The sequence below is a fragment of the Triturus cristatus genome, chromosome 2_2 (assembly GCF_964204655.1).
Source record: "Triturus cristatus chromosome 2_2, aTriCri1.1, whole genome shotgun sequence".
NCBI lineage: Eukaryota > Metazoa > Chordata > Amphibia > Caudata > Salamandridae > Triturus > Triturus cristatus.
In genome coordinates, this window is record NC_140582.1 from 1,044,690,481 (window position 1) to 1,044,707,478 (window position 16,998).

General features: G+C 45.8%; 1 protein-coding gene across 3 annotated transcripts in view; it reads right to left on the reverse strand.

Moving 5' to 3' along the window:
• SH3BP2 (SH3 domain binding protein 2) overlaps nucleotides 1–12,447 on the reverse strand; it is a 300,470-nt gene extending 288,023 nt beyond the window's left edge. Inside the window, exon 1 of one of the 3 annotated variants that reach the window (XM_085642526.1) lies at nucleotides 12,206–12,447. The gene's annotated coding sequence lies outside the window, so the exon portion shown is untranslated. The remainder of the gene's footprint in view (nucleotides 1–12,205) is intronic. The other 2 variants (XM_085642525.1, XM_085642528.1) reach the window with 2 other exon arrangements.
• Between the last annotated feature and the right edge of the window lie 4,551 nt (nucleotides 12,448–16,998).

Genomic DNA, 16,998 nt, shown 5'->3' on the forward strand with positions numbered 1-16,998 from the left:
CATGGAAAACAGTGGCATACAGTAGTGTGGTGTTGAATGGCACAGCAGTGACGTAAAGTGGAGTGGCGTAGAGTAGATTGTCTCTGAGTAAAGTAAGGCGAAGTGCCATGGAGTGGTGCAGGGTAGAGTGTAGTAGCGTAGTGACCTAGAGTGGAGTGGCGCAGAGTGGAGTAGAGTAGCATACAGTGCAGTGGCATAGTGTGGAGTGGTGCAGTGTAGAGTGCAGTGGCATATAGTAGTGGCGTAGAGTGCACTAGGATTGTGTGCAATGTTGCAGAGTAGAGTGGTATAGAGTGGAGTGGCGTAGAGTGGAGCGGTGCAGAGTGGAGTGACCTAGACTGGAATTGTGTTCAGAGCGGTGGAAGAGTGCAGTGGTGCATAGCAGAGTGGGGTAGAGTGCACTGGCATAGATTAGAGTGGTGCAGAGTAGTGAGGCATAGTGTGAAGTGGTGTACAGTGCTACACAGTAGATTAGTTTGGCATATAGTGTAGTGGAGTAGAGTGCACCAACAGAGAGCTATAGAGTGGTGCTGAATAGAATGCAGTGGCATATAGTGGGGCAGAGTGGAGTGGCACAGAGTTCAGTGATGGAGAGTGCAGTGTTGCAGAGTAGTGGTGTAGAGTGCAGTGGCGTAGAGAGGGGCAGAATAAAGTGATGCAGAGTGCAATAGTGTGGAGTAGAGTGGAGTAGCGTGCATTGGTTTTGAGTAAAGTGGTATAGAGTGCATTGGCATAGAGTGCAGTAGAATAGTGCAGAGAAGAGTGGCAAAGAGTTTGATGGCAGAGTGTGCACTATTGCATAGTACAAGGGCGTGAAGTGGCATACAGTGGAGTGGTGCAGAGTAGATTGGAGTGGTGCAAGGTAGAGTGCATGTCATAGAGTGGATGATGCAGAGTGCACTGGCGTACAGTAAAATGGCAGAGAGTGCGGTGTTGCAGAATATACTGTCATTGAGTGCAGGTATGTATATCAGAGTGGTGTACAGTGCATTGGTGCGGAGTACAGTGGTGCAGAGTAGAGTGGTGCAGAGTGGAGTGGCGTAGAGTACAGTGGCACAGAGTAAAGTAGAGTGGCGTAGAGTACAATGGTGCAGAGTATGATGGTGAGGGAGTATAGTGCAGTGGCGTAAAGTATTGTAGAGTATAGTGGCATACAGTGCAGTGGTGTAGAGTAGATTTACGTAGAGTGCAGTGGCATAAAGTGCATTGGTTTTGAGTAAAGTGGTGTAAAGTGCATTGGCGAAGAGTGCAGTGGCGCAGGATAGAGTGTAGTGGTGCAGGTTAGAGTGCAGTGGCGCAAAGTAGATTGTTTCAGAGTGGAGTGGTGCACTGTAGATAGTGGTGCAGAGTGCAATGTGGATGGATCAGAGTGGCATAGAGTGGATTGGCATAGAGTGCAGTGACAGGAGTGCAGGGGGACAGATTAGAGTGGCATAGAATGGAGTGTAGAGTGCAGTTGTGCATTGTAGATTAGTGTGGGGTCAATTTATTTTTTTGTTTTATATAGCGCACACTCAACCCGAAAGTATCAGAGCGATTTCATTTTGTTAGGCAAGGGATGATTAAGTGATTTGCTTAGAGTCACAGGATATGGAGTGTCCCTGTTTAGACTCGAACCCGGTTCCTCAGCTTTGAGGTCGACCGCTCTAGCTGTATATCACCCTATTCCATTGGCATAGAGTAGAGCAGCGTAGAGTAGAGAGAGCGTGAGACTTAGAGTGAAGTGGCATAGAGTGCTGTGGTGCAGAGTAGAGTGGCTTGGAGTGATGTAGTGTGGAGTGGTGCAGAGTACGCTGCAGTGTTGTGGAGCAGTGCAGAGTAGAGTGGAGTGGGGTAAAGTGAAGTATGCATGGTGGGGTAGCTTATTGCAATCACAGACAAAACATCTTCAATTGAAATTACTGTTACATTTGCACAGACATACAGTTTTCATTCATTCATAAAGTCTTTATTTTGATTATAAAACCATAAAAGACATTGCATCTATTCAAATTTAGCAATTAAAAAAAGAATTCTTTAGTTAAAATGATTGAGTCATAGCAAAGTAGCATTGATGTAGCAGACACAATGATACAATTAAAATTAGTATTAAACCATGATTAATCTTAGTCTTATGTTATAAAACAATTGTTGTAGAAAGATGCAGGATATAAAATAGGGTAAACCATACGGCATCTACCCCTTTATACAAAAGAAAATATATCAGAATCAAACTACCCCACATCCCACAGACATTTTTAAGCAAGTGAAGTCAGTGTGCCTTAAGTTTGTTAGCCCGAATCACCCATATCCAACTCAAGAATTTTGCAATAGCAATATCAATGGATTCCTGGGTACTTGTCTGTGGTATTCAAGGCCTCAATGGCGGCTCTTGTGCCAAGATTAGCACAGATAGGATTGAGCCATTTCCTCCTTGGTGATCGATAGGCCGGGCAAACAAATAGTATATAGGGGATGGATTCTGACTGGACCAAACACGAGGGACACAATTCTGTTGTGGGCTTGTGCCATCTACTGGTAAACGCTCTAATTGGCAATGAACCTGCCCTGAACTGGTGATAGAGCTTCCTGTCCATTGGTTTTAAAATAAGATCCCAATAGGGTTCAAACCCAAGCTCGTGCTTTATCAATAAAAAGTCCCTGGACAGGGCAGGTCCTTTGATGGAAGAAAAGCGCTTCCATCTTCACCAGATCCATATAGACAACCTTAAGCTCTTTTTTTGAGGGGAAGGGGGTCGATTCTGGATTCTCCCACAAATTACCCAACCCCATTTCTATTAAGGTTTCTTTTATATACTGGAGCCATCTGATCTTACTTAGGTTCCCCGCCCCCCTGAAATCCAGAAGGGCTTTAGCATATAGTAAGAGCTCGGGGGTGGCCCATAGCCTTCTCCAGAGGGCTATAAGCCTAAAACGAACTAGATCCTCAATGTGATGACATCCCAGATCCAAAAATAAGGGAACCAATGGAGTCGATTGTACAGTTTTACTGATAAAAGCATCCAGCACACAAAACGATAATGAGTGGAAATGTCATCACCTAGTGTATTGATCTGTTCTGATCGTATTAAAATATTTGTTTCCACCACACTTCAGAATTACCAAAAAATGTACTTCGTTTGTGCTTTTCTAATTCTGAACTATCGGCACAGTTCACTTACAGACATTTAAATTTTCTTGTGTACTAGAAAAAAAATAACATCGAACAGCCTTTCTCAAGCACATCCGCAGTAGCCCGCATGATTGTCACATAAATCCTCTAACTTTCAAGCCAGAGAAGAAAAGTAAAGACTGGCATTTGACCACTGTCTTTGAATGCACAGCAAATGTGACAAGATAAGAACAAGATTTAAAGTCCTGTTTATAGAAATTCAGTGCTGGTGCAAGAATACAGGAAATAAGGTTTGGGCTACGGAAGGGACAAACTTGAGCCGGACAGCCTAAAACAAATAGAGCCAGCAAATAGAAAGCGAGCAATTGTGAGTTACAAACTACACTGCCAGTGGTAAGCAATGGGCAGAACACAGTCCCAGGGAAGCTTTGCGAATGTCCCCAAGATGTTGTGAGCAAACCAAACAGCTGCACTGGCTTCGACCTAAAAACTTAAACTGGTCAATTTATTTTCCCATTTCAGTTTATGAACTAAAAATAGAGAAATCTTTAAAATTACGACCTTCCAAGAAGCCACCAGCCCTGTACACATTTTTGGCATCACTAGCAAGGCATCTAATACAATGTCAAAGGCAGAGATTACTAAAATTCTAAATCCCAGGAAGCATCCTAAGGAACGTGAATCTAACAGACCTATAGCGCTGATAAAATATATGCAAAGACTTCCACGAAACACCCGCTAAGAGACTTGAATCTATATTGCCAAACAGGTAGGCTTGGACTATTCGTGGTATATACAGTCAAAGCAACATTAGCAGGATGATTAACCTGGTAGGCAGTGTGAGAGGGAGTGATAATCCAGGCGCCATTATGGGTCTTGATGTAGAGAAAGTTTCCGACTAAGTGGAATGGGATTTCTTGGAGAAAGAACTGGGGAAAATGTGGCTGCGTATTAACTACAGAAATTGGACATTAGCCCACTACGCCTAGTTAAAGAGAACAGTAATGCCTCAAACAAAACTTAGTTTATTTATCAGTTAAACCTCTTGCTGAAACAACAAGAAGACATTATGTGATTTAGGAGTGAGGCTTTTAGGAACAGCACCATAAACAGATAATATGCACTAATCACATTTTTATGACTGTAGACCTTTTACAGACTCTGCAACTGCAATGCTTACTGTGGTAAACACATGTGAATGGGTGGCAGGGTTGACAGCAAACATGGGAGAGTCAGGGTTATTGGAAACATACTTCCCTCTACAAAGGTCAACTAAATGAAGCTAGGTTGGCAATTTATTTTTGCTGTTCAAATAAAAATAAATCAGTGTCATGTCCATGCAAGGCTAATACACCTCCAATTACTTATCGCCATAGGAACGGACTAGATAATTATAACAGTCGGTAATTGGAGCAAACTGTAACAGAATCATTCATATAAGTGTTCTACCCGATCTGCTGTAACTATTTGGGTCCCTACAAGTTGTGAGACCTAGGAATACAGTTGCTCAACTGAGGACGTGGATCACAGTTTTTTTTAGGTTGAGCCTAGGCAGCGGGCATGCACTGTCTCTCGAAATGCTGCATCCCCTCTATGGGTTTTTGGCAGGTCTAATGATTTTCTTCTGTTTTATGTGTGCGGTTCTGAAATGCAGGCTTTTCATTGGTTGTATTTGTACCTCCTTTGTGTGCTTGGTTCCCTCTCATGGGACTGGCCCTCTTACACGTACTCATCCACTCCTGTCTATTTGTTCGTTTGGGCGCACTATTTGTTTTTTCTTCTTGTTGTTTTTTCTTTGCATGGTGGCATGAGAAGGCTCTCCTCTTTAAATATTGTCACGCACCCGCCCAGCGATTGTGTTATGGCATGTATAGTAATGTTTTCACTTTTATGTTTCCCATATATCTTTTTATCGATGTAGCAGCAGTTATTTTCACGCGGCAAACAGGAAGCCGCCATTTAGATATCTGGGTTAGTTTTGGTGAACAATTTACCTTTTCTTCTCGTCGAGCACAGCGCTCGCTGGCCCCTCCTCCTAGTCTCGGCTTCTCAGCATAGTCATGGAATTTGCACCCCGCCGAAGCTCCACATCCCCTGCAGGCTGCTTCAGGTAAACAACCCTCAGCTCTATTTACAATCACTTGACTGGGCAATATTTGTAATAGGGGCAGCAAGTGTTTTGCATGAGTGCAGGCAAGCTCCCCTCTATATATACTGAGGCTCGAGCACAGGGCGCGCTGGCCCCTCCTCCCAGTCTGGAATTCGAATCTGCCAAAGCCCCGCCTCCCTAGCCCCTCCCGCTGGCTGCTTCCAGTTTGATACATCTCGTTCGCTTTTACCATTTGTGACTTCAGCCATAAGTGGAATAGTTCAGTTTTCAAGCTTTTAGTGTGATTCTTTAATGCCCTGCTTCACTCCAGTCAGCCTTATGTCACTAGATCGAACGTCCCAAAATGTGGGGTGAGGTATGAGCCGCAGCAAGCAAGTCACCCTTCGCTGCGAGCATGTTTATTTCTTTATGTCCATTTCACATCTTTAATGAGCAATCAGTGTAAAGGTTGCTGTGGAACAGCCTTAAATAAAAAGTAATTGTTAAAACTTTAATGAGACTTTTCTCTTGAAAATGGTTAACATTCAGGGGGATGCGCAGAGAGAAGCGCGGGCAAGAGTGCTGCTCTTCAGTGGCTTTTGGGAGCCACACCAGATCTTAGTCAGGTCTAGATTGATTTGGCAGCTTGTGTACCCAAACTCGACCATCCACCAGCATCAATGTTATTAACAATAGCATGCGTCATCCAATATAATCTGTGTTGGAGCTAGTTAAATGTTTGCGACAAGACAACCGAAAAGGAGCCAGCTCTTTTTTATTATTAAAATTCTGCATTATTTTGTTATTTTGTTTATTTTCCACATGGATTTTTGGTAAAATGTTTGAAATTCAAATGTGGCTGCCTCTTTTAATAATAGTTGTTCAAAAACTTTCACCAAAAGGCAAAGTGTTGGTATCTCCATGAAAGCTGCCTCCAGGAAATCTGCTACCCGAACGAATGTGCCTCCTCCCCCAAATCACTGATCCCACCCCCACTGTACTCAGGATCACAGTTCCCACACTTTTTTCATGCACTTTAACCGCTTCTCTCTATTAACACATTAAACATCCAAAGCTAGAAGAGCAGGCTCTTACTCATCGACACGGAACTGCTTCGGAGTCTCCACACAACCTCGTGTCTGTTTCTTCTGACCCCATCCACCGGTGCCCGTTTCTTCTCCCCCTCCCAGCAGCCAGTGCTGTTTTATTTGTACGCTTCCATTTCATTGTTGTTACATAGGGACAAGTTCACTCGAGGACATGGTAGGATCAGCCAGAGCATTCATCGCAGTGCAATCAAAGAAAAAGAATTGGAAGAAAAATAAACACCAGTGTTCAGACTGTAGCATAGTATCCCCCTTCTGGTCATGTCTCCTCTAGTGGACTGCTACTAACAATGCTGAATTGTACTTTATTTTTGTTTACGTTTCCTAACCTCTCGCAATCAACTTCTGATGAATGTCCTGCTGAAAACAATGTGAGCATGTGACTCTGACTAATTCTGTGTTTGCCTGCACGGCAGCTATTCCCCGTCACTTGGATGCCTGCTTAGCTACTCCAAGTGTGCTGTGCGAGCCACTGGTACCACGAGCCGTGGCTGAAGCCAGCAGATAACTGGTGCTTCTGAGTTGTACCTAGCATTCTGCAGTCATGCGGATACTCCAGCTGGTGAGTGAGTTCAACTACCTCCTTAATGAGCCCCCTTCAACTCCGAACCATCAGCTGTCATGCATCTCTGAACTGTGCTCAAGCCATGGCATGCGTCCGAGCTGCTACTAACATACGCGTAGATCCTGGCAGGCAAGACATTACTGTACATGCCAACATATTGCTTCTACTCCCAACAAAGACATCCATTTTTAACTGACAAGAGTTTATTCTATATGCAACACGTTCAGACAGCACTAGCTTTTTAACAATACATTGCAATCCGGGACTTGTAGTACTGCTTTTAATATTGTTGTATATGGTATAAAAATCATAACGTGATAAATAGTGGTTAGTTAAACACTGGCTCATTGAAGATGTGGTGTGTGACATGGATCAACTTCACAATTAAGGTACCATGCCTTCAAATCTGTATGAAGGTGTAGTAAAATGACTAAACAGCTACGTGAAGTGCTTGTCGAGCTGTTTGGCTCACGAGTTGCGTTCTTGTTATTTAAAATAATTTCAATAATCGGGCCAGCAGGGTGAGTGAAACTTGTTACTAGGTCCTGCACTTTACCAAAAGCTGGTTGCTTCTGTGATTAGTTCTGTGTCGTTGGGTTGATTATCCACACAGTTTCTTCATTCAACTCCACAAATTTCAAATTCACACCACAAAATTCGACACCAAACCACATAATTCAATTCAACAACACAATTACCCAAGACACCACATATATCCAATCCACACCACAAAATTCCACATCATGCCACAAAATTAAACAGCACACCACATAATTAAACTCCACTACATTCTACTCCACAACACAAAATACCATTCCACATAGTTACACTACATAACACACATCCCACTCCACATAATTCCAGTACAATCAATAGCATATAATTATTATCCACATATTTCCACTGCTCAGCACACCACATAATTACACTACACAAATTCACTTCACACCACACAATTGCAGAGCTAACAATTCCAATCCAACCCACGTAATTCCACTACACGCCACATACATACACTCCATAACATATAGTTAAAAAACATTCATTTACAACGCCAATAGCTCTAACTCAAGCAAATGCAAAACATTGTATTTCCAATGCTTGTTTAATAGGGTCGTTCAGTTGTACATACTGTCTTCTTGGTTATATATAAAGGTAACAAAAATGCTTATAACACTTTTTTATTATAACTTTTCAACATGCTGCACAGCAGCCATGCTTCTCTACAACATAGCTTAAAGACATTGGCAAAACCAATAGCTCTGGCTAAACACTTATAAGGTCCCAGAGGCAAGACCTATTGGCTATGCCAAAGCTTGTTTTTTTCATGGGATGGAGGGGATTGACTGGGGCGAATGGAAGAATTTCAGGAAGACCATTAAATAGAAGACCTAGGCATCGAGAGGTTATCCGGCATTCCCAAACTTGCTGCAGTGTTGCCAAGAGACACCATTATGGATTTTGCGGATGAGCACAGCATCAGATACAATCCAATTCCATACGGGCCAGACAGAGATAGACAGCCATCCGGGGTTTATAGCCTGGAATAAACACGAACACAGCCGGCACAACTTTCATCACGGTACCCCTGCAAGGACTCTGCTGAAGCTGTGGAACACTATGGAGCCGAGTAAGTATCACACCTTCCATATCCCCCGATCTTTCATCGCCCTAGACTTCACACCAGAGTTTCACAGATGCATTCAGAAAAGTAATAATAATGGCATGGACCATATCCAACATGTTCATTAAAGAGGAAAATAACTCTTTCAACCTTTTACGCAACTGATATAAATGACGTGATCAAGGGGATTTACTACGCTCAAATATGTCAAATAGGCTGCCGTAAAGGACAAAGATGTGGATGCCGGGGAGCTGAGTAGTCAACAGGTGCAGGCCTTTGTCAACATCCCAGAAACCCTATGTGAAGGAACACAAGGCCTGGCTGGAACACCCAAGAGAGGAACAAAGAAATGAGGTGCATAAGCTGGAAGAATTGTCCCATTTCTAACTTCCCCTAACAGAGTTGTGGTTGCTTTTATCCAATCTCAGTTGGACTATGGTAATTCCGCCTATTGAAGTTTACCTTAAGAAATGCTATCATCTTAATTTCCCAGTGCTCCAAACATCCCAACATGGAGGAAAGAATTAACTAAAAGGGCGAAGCAGAGAACACTACTGTCTTTATTCCGTCAAGGCACATAGAGTGAGACAAAATGGGCACTGTTCGGTCATGCTCACGGATAAGAACAATGAGGAACCCCCTAAACAGACACGAAATTCAACCCCCCCTCCCCCCATTTCAGGCATGAGATATGGGAGTCTGTGAGGAAACAGACCCTTACTCACATAACGGATGCTACTGCATACGTAAGTATATAAGTACAGTATTTGTAAAGTGCACGAATGCCAAGGTGTCTTGGCGCTAAAAGAAACGTGCCGTGTGTTGTCCAGGCGCAGTGACGGTGATTATTTGTGGGGGAATAGCCAAGTTTTTATCATTTTCCTAAACTTGAGCCTATCAGGCTGTAGCCCAATAGTAGTCGGCAGCCTGTTCCGGAGTCTGGCTGCATGGTGGGATAGGCTTTTCCCTCCCCATCTAGCTTTTTGGATTTTGGGAACCTGAACTATCCCCATGTTGGCTGATCTAAGATATCATCAGAATGCACAAAGACACAAACCGACAAACGCACAACCTCATGCGGTATGCCCCTAGTACCACATACTCTCAAGAGCATAACCACGGGTATGTGATTACCGTCCCAGACGAGGCACGAGTGAACATGAAAAGAAAGATATAGCTCTGTCTACGTAGAATAGCTGCTTATGGCTGAGCAAGTAAGACCCTACAATATACGGATCAAATGTAAACTAAAAGTTGTGTAAGTGACAAATTCATTAATGATTGTGAAATTTGTTCTAAATCGTTAAAATTAATTAATGTATTAACAAAAGCACAATGTCACACAAGTACCTAATTTTGCCATGGGAGCTCAGAGAATGGGGCTCACTGGAACCCAAAATGTACTGCAACGGCATACGCCTCACTAGCAACATTTACAGAAGCTGGATGGACATACCTATCGCTGGTATCCTGCAAGCCTTTTGTAGTCGGCTGCATACCTTGCGAACGCCTGCCTTGCAACTACACAGTAAACAGTGGCGAGACCGGTAAAAGGTACCTTTTACTTATGAGCTAATGGTGAAATTGGGGGAATGCATTTAACAATGAAAGCCCCAATTTTCATATGGACGCCCTCAATCAGGTCAAACGCATAACTCTTGCAACAATTACACAAAGAAATTATGCAACTTCACCCAATAGCTTTAGTGTAATCTAATCTAGAAACTGATGTTTGCAGTTTAGAAGAGGCCGAGGTGAAATAATTATTAAAGGGAAAGCGTGCTCTTGACTTAGTGCAAACACATCTCTGATGGTAATGATAGCAGAAGAGGAAGTTTTGGTGTGTCTAAAACTTTCCTTTTTTATTGTATCACATTTTTTGCTTATCACACCTATTCGCTGCTTTTTGCATGGTTCCCAGTTTCTGTGTGTGAAATCCTTACTGTAAAACGTCAATAAAAATCTTGCAACATAGTTATTAAAATACGGTTTTCAAGGTAGTCTCATCTGTCATTTAGCAAAAGCTGTTCCTTTCTGCTGTTGACTGGTGTATTTGGGAATTTATACTAGTGCCAAATTTTACTAGTGCCAAATTTTGCCACGGTACTATTAACATCCCCAACTGAAGGAAGCAAAAATCTTAACAGTTGACTGTATATCAAATAAGTTGGAAATATATTACTGCCTCGTTGTCATAGAAATGCTTTGTTTCATATGCAAATTCATGTTTAGCTCACAGACGCTATATTCAAAGCAGCAGTTATTTCAAGAGGTCACTTGGAGTTAGAATCTTGAATTCTAAAGTTTTTTCTACTGAATTCTAAAGTACTCCCTACTGAGACATATACATTTTAAATAGAGAATGTACAACAGTTTTCCAAAGGGCAACTGTCTAACAGAAAATGCCCCTTGCTTGCACACAGATCTTTTGCAAGTGGAGTCTGAACCCATGCGCATGGCTAGCAACACCACAAAGTATCAGAGCAAAGAAGTGACACCAGTCCAGGACTGTCTAGATTAAGGGGTGTCTCAGGTGTGAAGGCAGTGACCTAAATGGTGACAGTGCCATGGTGATAGCCTTGGGGCGACGGGGGCGCCAGGGCCCAATAAGGTTAGTCAGGGTGATGAGTAATCTGAAGTCACAAAAGTCCCTGTCATCTAGCTTAATGCATTTTGTGGGGGTTTGAAAATGGACCAGGCTTAAAGCTAAGTGGTTACAAGTTGTCTGTACTCAGGGGAGAACCTTACAGACTCTCAGAGTGTCATTCTAGGCACAGGTGTGAGTCTGGGGCCCCACAGGACGCAAAGCGTTTGACCCCAGGTATAATCAGGCACCCACGCGGTGTCAAGAGTCAAGGTGGGAACCTGGAGACCCACAGGGTGCTCGAGCCCAGGTGTGATCAGACCCCTGCGCGGTTTCAAAGTCCAGGTGGGAGCCTGGAGACCCACAGGGTGCTGGAGCCCAGGTGGAATCATTGCGACCAATGGGGATTCTGAGTCTAGGAGAGAGCCCAGGTTTGGCCCTGGAGACCTGCGCCCAGGGTCAGAGGGAACTTATACATTATTCACTCCCAGTCAGAGCCTGGGAATGAGTGACCCGAGAGTTGGGTTGCCACCTGGCAGATTTTATACCCGCATGATCAGCATTTTAATGTCCCAGCTTGTACGAAAATCAGACAAAAACACCTTAAATCGGTATTTTTTTCTCCTCACCTCTACATACTTTAAACAGGAAATATAAGAAGATAACACTTTAAAATGCGTTCTATAGCTGCCGGAATAGCCCGACTGATAAAGTAAACAGAGACAGAAAGGCCATGTTAAAATGCTTACGGACAATTAAATATAAAGTTCTACTAAATAATCACTTCAAGACCTTCCGTAGAGTGTTAAAAAGTGGGAAGATGGTAGGCATTGCTCTCTGGGAAAGGTGACATCCCTACTCGAGAGTAAGAGCCCAAGTGAAACCCTGAAGAGCCTGAGGCTGTCTGCGCCCAGGTGCGCTTACTCACTCAGAGTAAAAAGTCAGGAATGAGTCACCCGAGAGTCAGAGCCCATGTGTGACCCTAGACAGCCCCAGGTATAATTACTACCCCCACCCGGCTCTGTTGTGAGTCTGCATTACCCCCAGAGTCCGAGCCCAGGTATGAGAGGGCCGAGAGTCCCGTCCCGGGGTGGGCGGTGCTCTGAGTTCCCGGTAGGGCTGTACCTGTTCACCGTGGTCTGGCTGTGGTCTTCAGCTGGAGGATCCCGGCTTTTTCCAAATCCTGCGGAATGTCCAGCAGGGCCCCGCCGGGTCCCCGTTTCTTCCCGGGATAAGGTTCTCTCACCTCCGTCCCGTCAGCCGCGGCCCCAGGGCTCCTCACGGCCTCCTACCGCCGCTGCGAGCCCGGGCTCCGCCCTCCTGCCTGCCTCCACCTGCAGCCGAGCCCGCCCTCGCACTGCGGGGCCAGCGGCTGCCGCCCGCCGCTCCTCCTCCCTGGGGCCGGGCCTTCGCGCCGCACAGTCCCCGCCAGCCTCGCCGTCCGCTTTCAACACAGGATGTGAAGAGGAAGGGCGGCGCGAGCGACCTCCGCCGACCCCGGAGCCCGCGTGCCATCGAGGCCGTGCTGGCCTACTTGCAGCAGTCACCGCTGCCCTTCCTGCTGGCGCGCCCGCAGCTCAGCCGCTGGCCTCCCCTCATGCCCTGGTCATAGCGCCGCCCTGCTCACTGCTGCACCCGCCACTGTCCTGCTCCGCATGCAGTGCCAGTGGTCGCTGCCTTGCCTAATGTTATAGTCACTGCCCTAGCTAGCTATTTTATATTCATTCCTTTTCTCTCTCTGCTGCTCGCTGCCCTGCTCACACCGCTGACCCAGTGGTGTCAGTCACTGCTGTAATCACAACACACTGTTGTGCGCAAAATTCATCCTTAGTCCCCCCCACTGTTATACCATGTCCTTTGCATACACCTGTTTTGCGTGAGTCTTACAATTCAGGGCAAGGGCCCATTGATATTACAGAAGTCTCATAGTGGGTAACCCAAATTTCTAAGTTAAAACATCAAATAGTGTTGTGATGTTACAAGTTTTTTGTACAGAGCAGCAAAGACTGTTTACACAGCTTTTTGTTCCATTTGAGGATGCTCCTATGGAGTTTGGTCACAAAAATATTTATGTAAATGGTATGTCTGTAGAACAAACATCGGCAAAAGACAGCGGGTGCTGAATATGGCCAAAGGCAAGCTTAAAGCCAACGGATTGGAAGCGGAGTTGCGGATGGTTAATGGATTGTTATGGAGTGTTCATTCCTAAATTGGAGCAGTGTTGGGGTGGTCCTGATGGATACAAGGATTTCCCAGATCCTCGGTGAATAGATGGAAAAGGCCCGTTGTCTTGTTTTTACACTTCTTAGGCTGTAGCCTTTTCAATGCCGTATGTCTCAGATGCCTCTCCCCATCCTTTAGCCTGGCTGCCCCGGCCATCATTGAATGTGTGTTTCATGCGCATCCTGCTGCTTTGCCTGTGCCCCCCCAATGATCCATTTTTTCTCCCACGCCCCTTCCAACACTCGCACACCTGCGACTCACGACAGAAACACGAACAACACTTGCACTCTCCACCTCGCTGCAGAGCCACGTGCAACCTCCACCCCACTCTGACCTGTGCCCTTTTGAACATTTGCTGTCTCATCAAACACTGTGTCGAAATCTGAGACAACCTGCACGATCTGTCCCCAGATCTTCTCTTCCTCACCCAGACCTGACTGAAACCCACCTCAGTCCCTACATCTCAACAGGCTACTAGATCAAAGACAGAACAGATCCAGCAAACCCAGAGGAGGAATTGCAATTATCCACAAATATTGAATTTGATGCTTCCTCACCTCGGCCAACATCTGGAGCACCTGGACAAACTCTGCATCCCAGACAACACCATCCTGAGAGGAGCCCTGCTCTATCGCCCTGCCCCCCCCTCCCAGCCAAGACTCTACTCTGGGAACACCAGAGCAGACATCACCGCCTCCCCTTGTGCTCAAGTCCAGATCATTAATCCTTCTCAGCGACTGTAGGAAAGTGCCCCTTTTGCACGGTTACCCCCCAATTTTTTGCCAGATAACTGATGCTAACTTGGCTGAGTGTGCCCTGGGTTCCTGCAAATTAGGTTTCCAGGGCCTTTGTTCTTTCCCAATTTGTTTCCACAATTGGCACATCTGTCGGCCACATGTAAGTCCCTTTAAAAGGTACCCCTGGTATCAAAGGGCCTTGTGACCAGAGGAGGCCTGTGAGAGCTGCAGCATGTATTATGCCACCCTCAGAGACCCCTCGCCTTAACACACACACTGCTATTGCATGCTGTGTGTTTTGGTGCAGACCAAAGTGAAGAGTTGACATGGCACACATCCCTGCATGCTATGCCCACCAACACTACCTGTGACATGGGTAAGTCACCCCTGTAGCAGGCCTCACAGCTCTAAGGCGGGGTGCACCATACCACAGGTGAGGGCATAGCTGCATGAGCAATATGCTCCTACAGTGTCTGTGCCATTCACAGACATTGTAAGTGCAGCGACGCCATTTTGAGTACATGGGCTGGGAGTTTGTCAACACGAACTCAACAGCTCCATGATGGCTTTACTGAAGACTGGGAAGTTTGGTATCAAACTTCAAACCCACACTGGTGCCAGTGATGGATTTATTATAAAATGCACTCAGAGGGCATCTTAAAGATGTCCCCTGAAAAATGACTAACCTCTAGTGTATTGGCTGACTGGTTCCTGCCAGGCAGCCACCACCAGACAGGTTTTCTGACCATGTGGGGTGAGAGACTTTTTGCTCCTGCAGGTCATTAACAAAGCCTGCTCTGGGTGGAGGAGATTCACACCTCCCCCTGGCAGGAACAGCAGCACTTGGCGGTGAGCCTCAAAGGCTCTCACCTTGTGATGTGCTTATTTGGGCAGCTCCACTTTTGGTGGCAGTAAAGGCCTGATTCCAGGTGGCCCACCGACCCAGTGAAGTCTCCCTGGTGATCCTGACCTGACACCCAGTGTTGGATGACCTCTCTTGGCCTCCCCCTCGACGCCTTCACCCTCAACCTGGAGGGTCCCCGACCGGATCTGGTGAGAAACCCCAATGCCAAAAGACACCCCTGCACCAGCAGCCCCCTAGTGCCCAACCGACAGTGTCGCCGGCATACCCCCTCTATCCAACATACCTAATCTGTCATGGGATTCCTTCAGCCGACCTTCGGAAACAAGCCTGCAACCCTTTTGCCTGACCGAGGATCCCCATTGGTTTCAACTAGGCCCCTGACACCTCCTAAGCTCCCGGCACCCAGCCACCTCTGCGCCGCTGGTGGTGCTGTCTCTGTGCTCTTTGGTGGCCCTCCAGTGCTGATCCTAAACCCCAGGGCCTTTGTCCCTGAACCGCAGGTATACCTGTAACCGATGCCTCTTCGAGGTGCCCCCAGCTTCCATAGGATAACATTGAGCCCAGCGACCCTGCATCCGCCTCCCCAGTGCCACAGATGGTGCAGTACCTACCTTGGTCAGACCCTGACCCAGTGTTGACCCAAACCCTTGGATACTGAACTTGAGAACTGCTTAGTTACCTGAAAGTTACTAACCTGTCTTTTTCCCATAGGATTGTATTGGTCACTCACTGTACTGTACTAAGTGTGATCCTGAACACAAAGTATCTTTTTCTGTACCAAAAAGCATTTCTTGCATATGCAAAGTTTTGATTGATGTTATACACTTTTATTGTCGGTAGTTTGATGTATTCCATAGAAGTACGTACTTGTAACTGAGTTCAACTTGGTTCCAAGAAATACAAGTAACTATAGTAATATTGGTCTACAAACATTTGCCTTGAGTCAGTCAATGTGTGTTTCTGCCTTGTATGAGTATATGCACCAAATGCATTTACACTACCCACTGATAAGCCTAACTGCTCAGCACAGCTACCACTAAATTGAAAGTAAGGAATTGTCTACTTTAACCTCTGCCATACCTTTGGGTACTCATTGGAATCTGTGCACACTATACCTTTTTTTGCTATAGTATATACAGAGCCAGCTTCCTACTGAGACCTCAACTTACACTTGGACGACCACACTGACCCAAACACTGCCATCCGCCTGGAAAACCTGAACACACTCAGACTCTTCCAACAAGTGAAGGATTCCCCCCCAAACACTGCTGGACATATCCTAGAAACTATCTTCAGCAACTGCTCTGACATCACTGTGAAAAATCCCTGTCCCATTCTCTTGGACTGACTACTCCATGGTCTGTGTCAACCTACTCCTCAACCACCCACAAAGAAAAACACCAACCAAAACCACCTGCCACAACTGTTACGCTATCTCTGAAGATACCTGGACCACAGAACTACTCAGACACCACCCGATGAAAGTAGACCTCCTCACACAAACCATCGACAACTTCAACAGTTGGATCACCTCCTCAGCAGACGCCTTGGCCCCACTCAAAACCACAACCACCCCAAGGTCTAGACCTCAAACAAGCTGATAACAGATGGCCTATGACTCACCAAGCCAAGGCAGCCAAATCCAGGGGACCTGCCAGAAGAGCGAACTGATTCACTGCAAACTGAAATCCACCAAACGCAACTGCAAGCAACTAGAAAGGAAGTGGCACACCAACAAAGAGATAGGAGACCATACCACCTTCAAGTAAGCACTCAACCAGTAACACCACCTTCTGAAAGAGACCCCTAGCAGACATATACAGCAAGGAGCTCTTCGCCATCATGAAGAAGTTCTTCAACCCCACAGCCGCCGGGAACAACATCACCCCCTCCCAAGAACTGTGTGACACCCTGGCAGACTTCTTCCACAACAAGATTTCAGCCATCTATGAAAATCTCGCACCTCAACCCACTGTTGTCGACAGCATCAGCCTACTCAAACCCACGAACGTCAACCCTGAACGCCTACTCAATCCACAATCTCCATCATGAACTCCCAGCTTCAGGAGCACACACGGACCCCTGTTCCCACC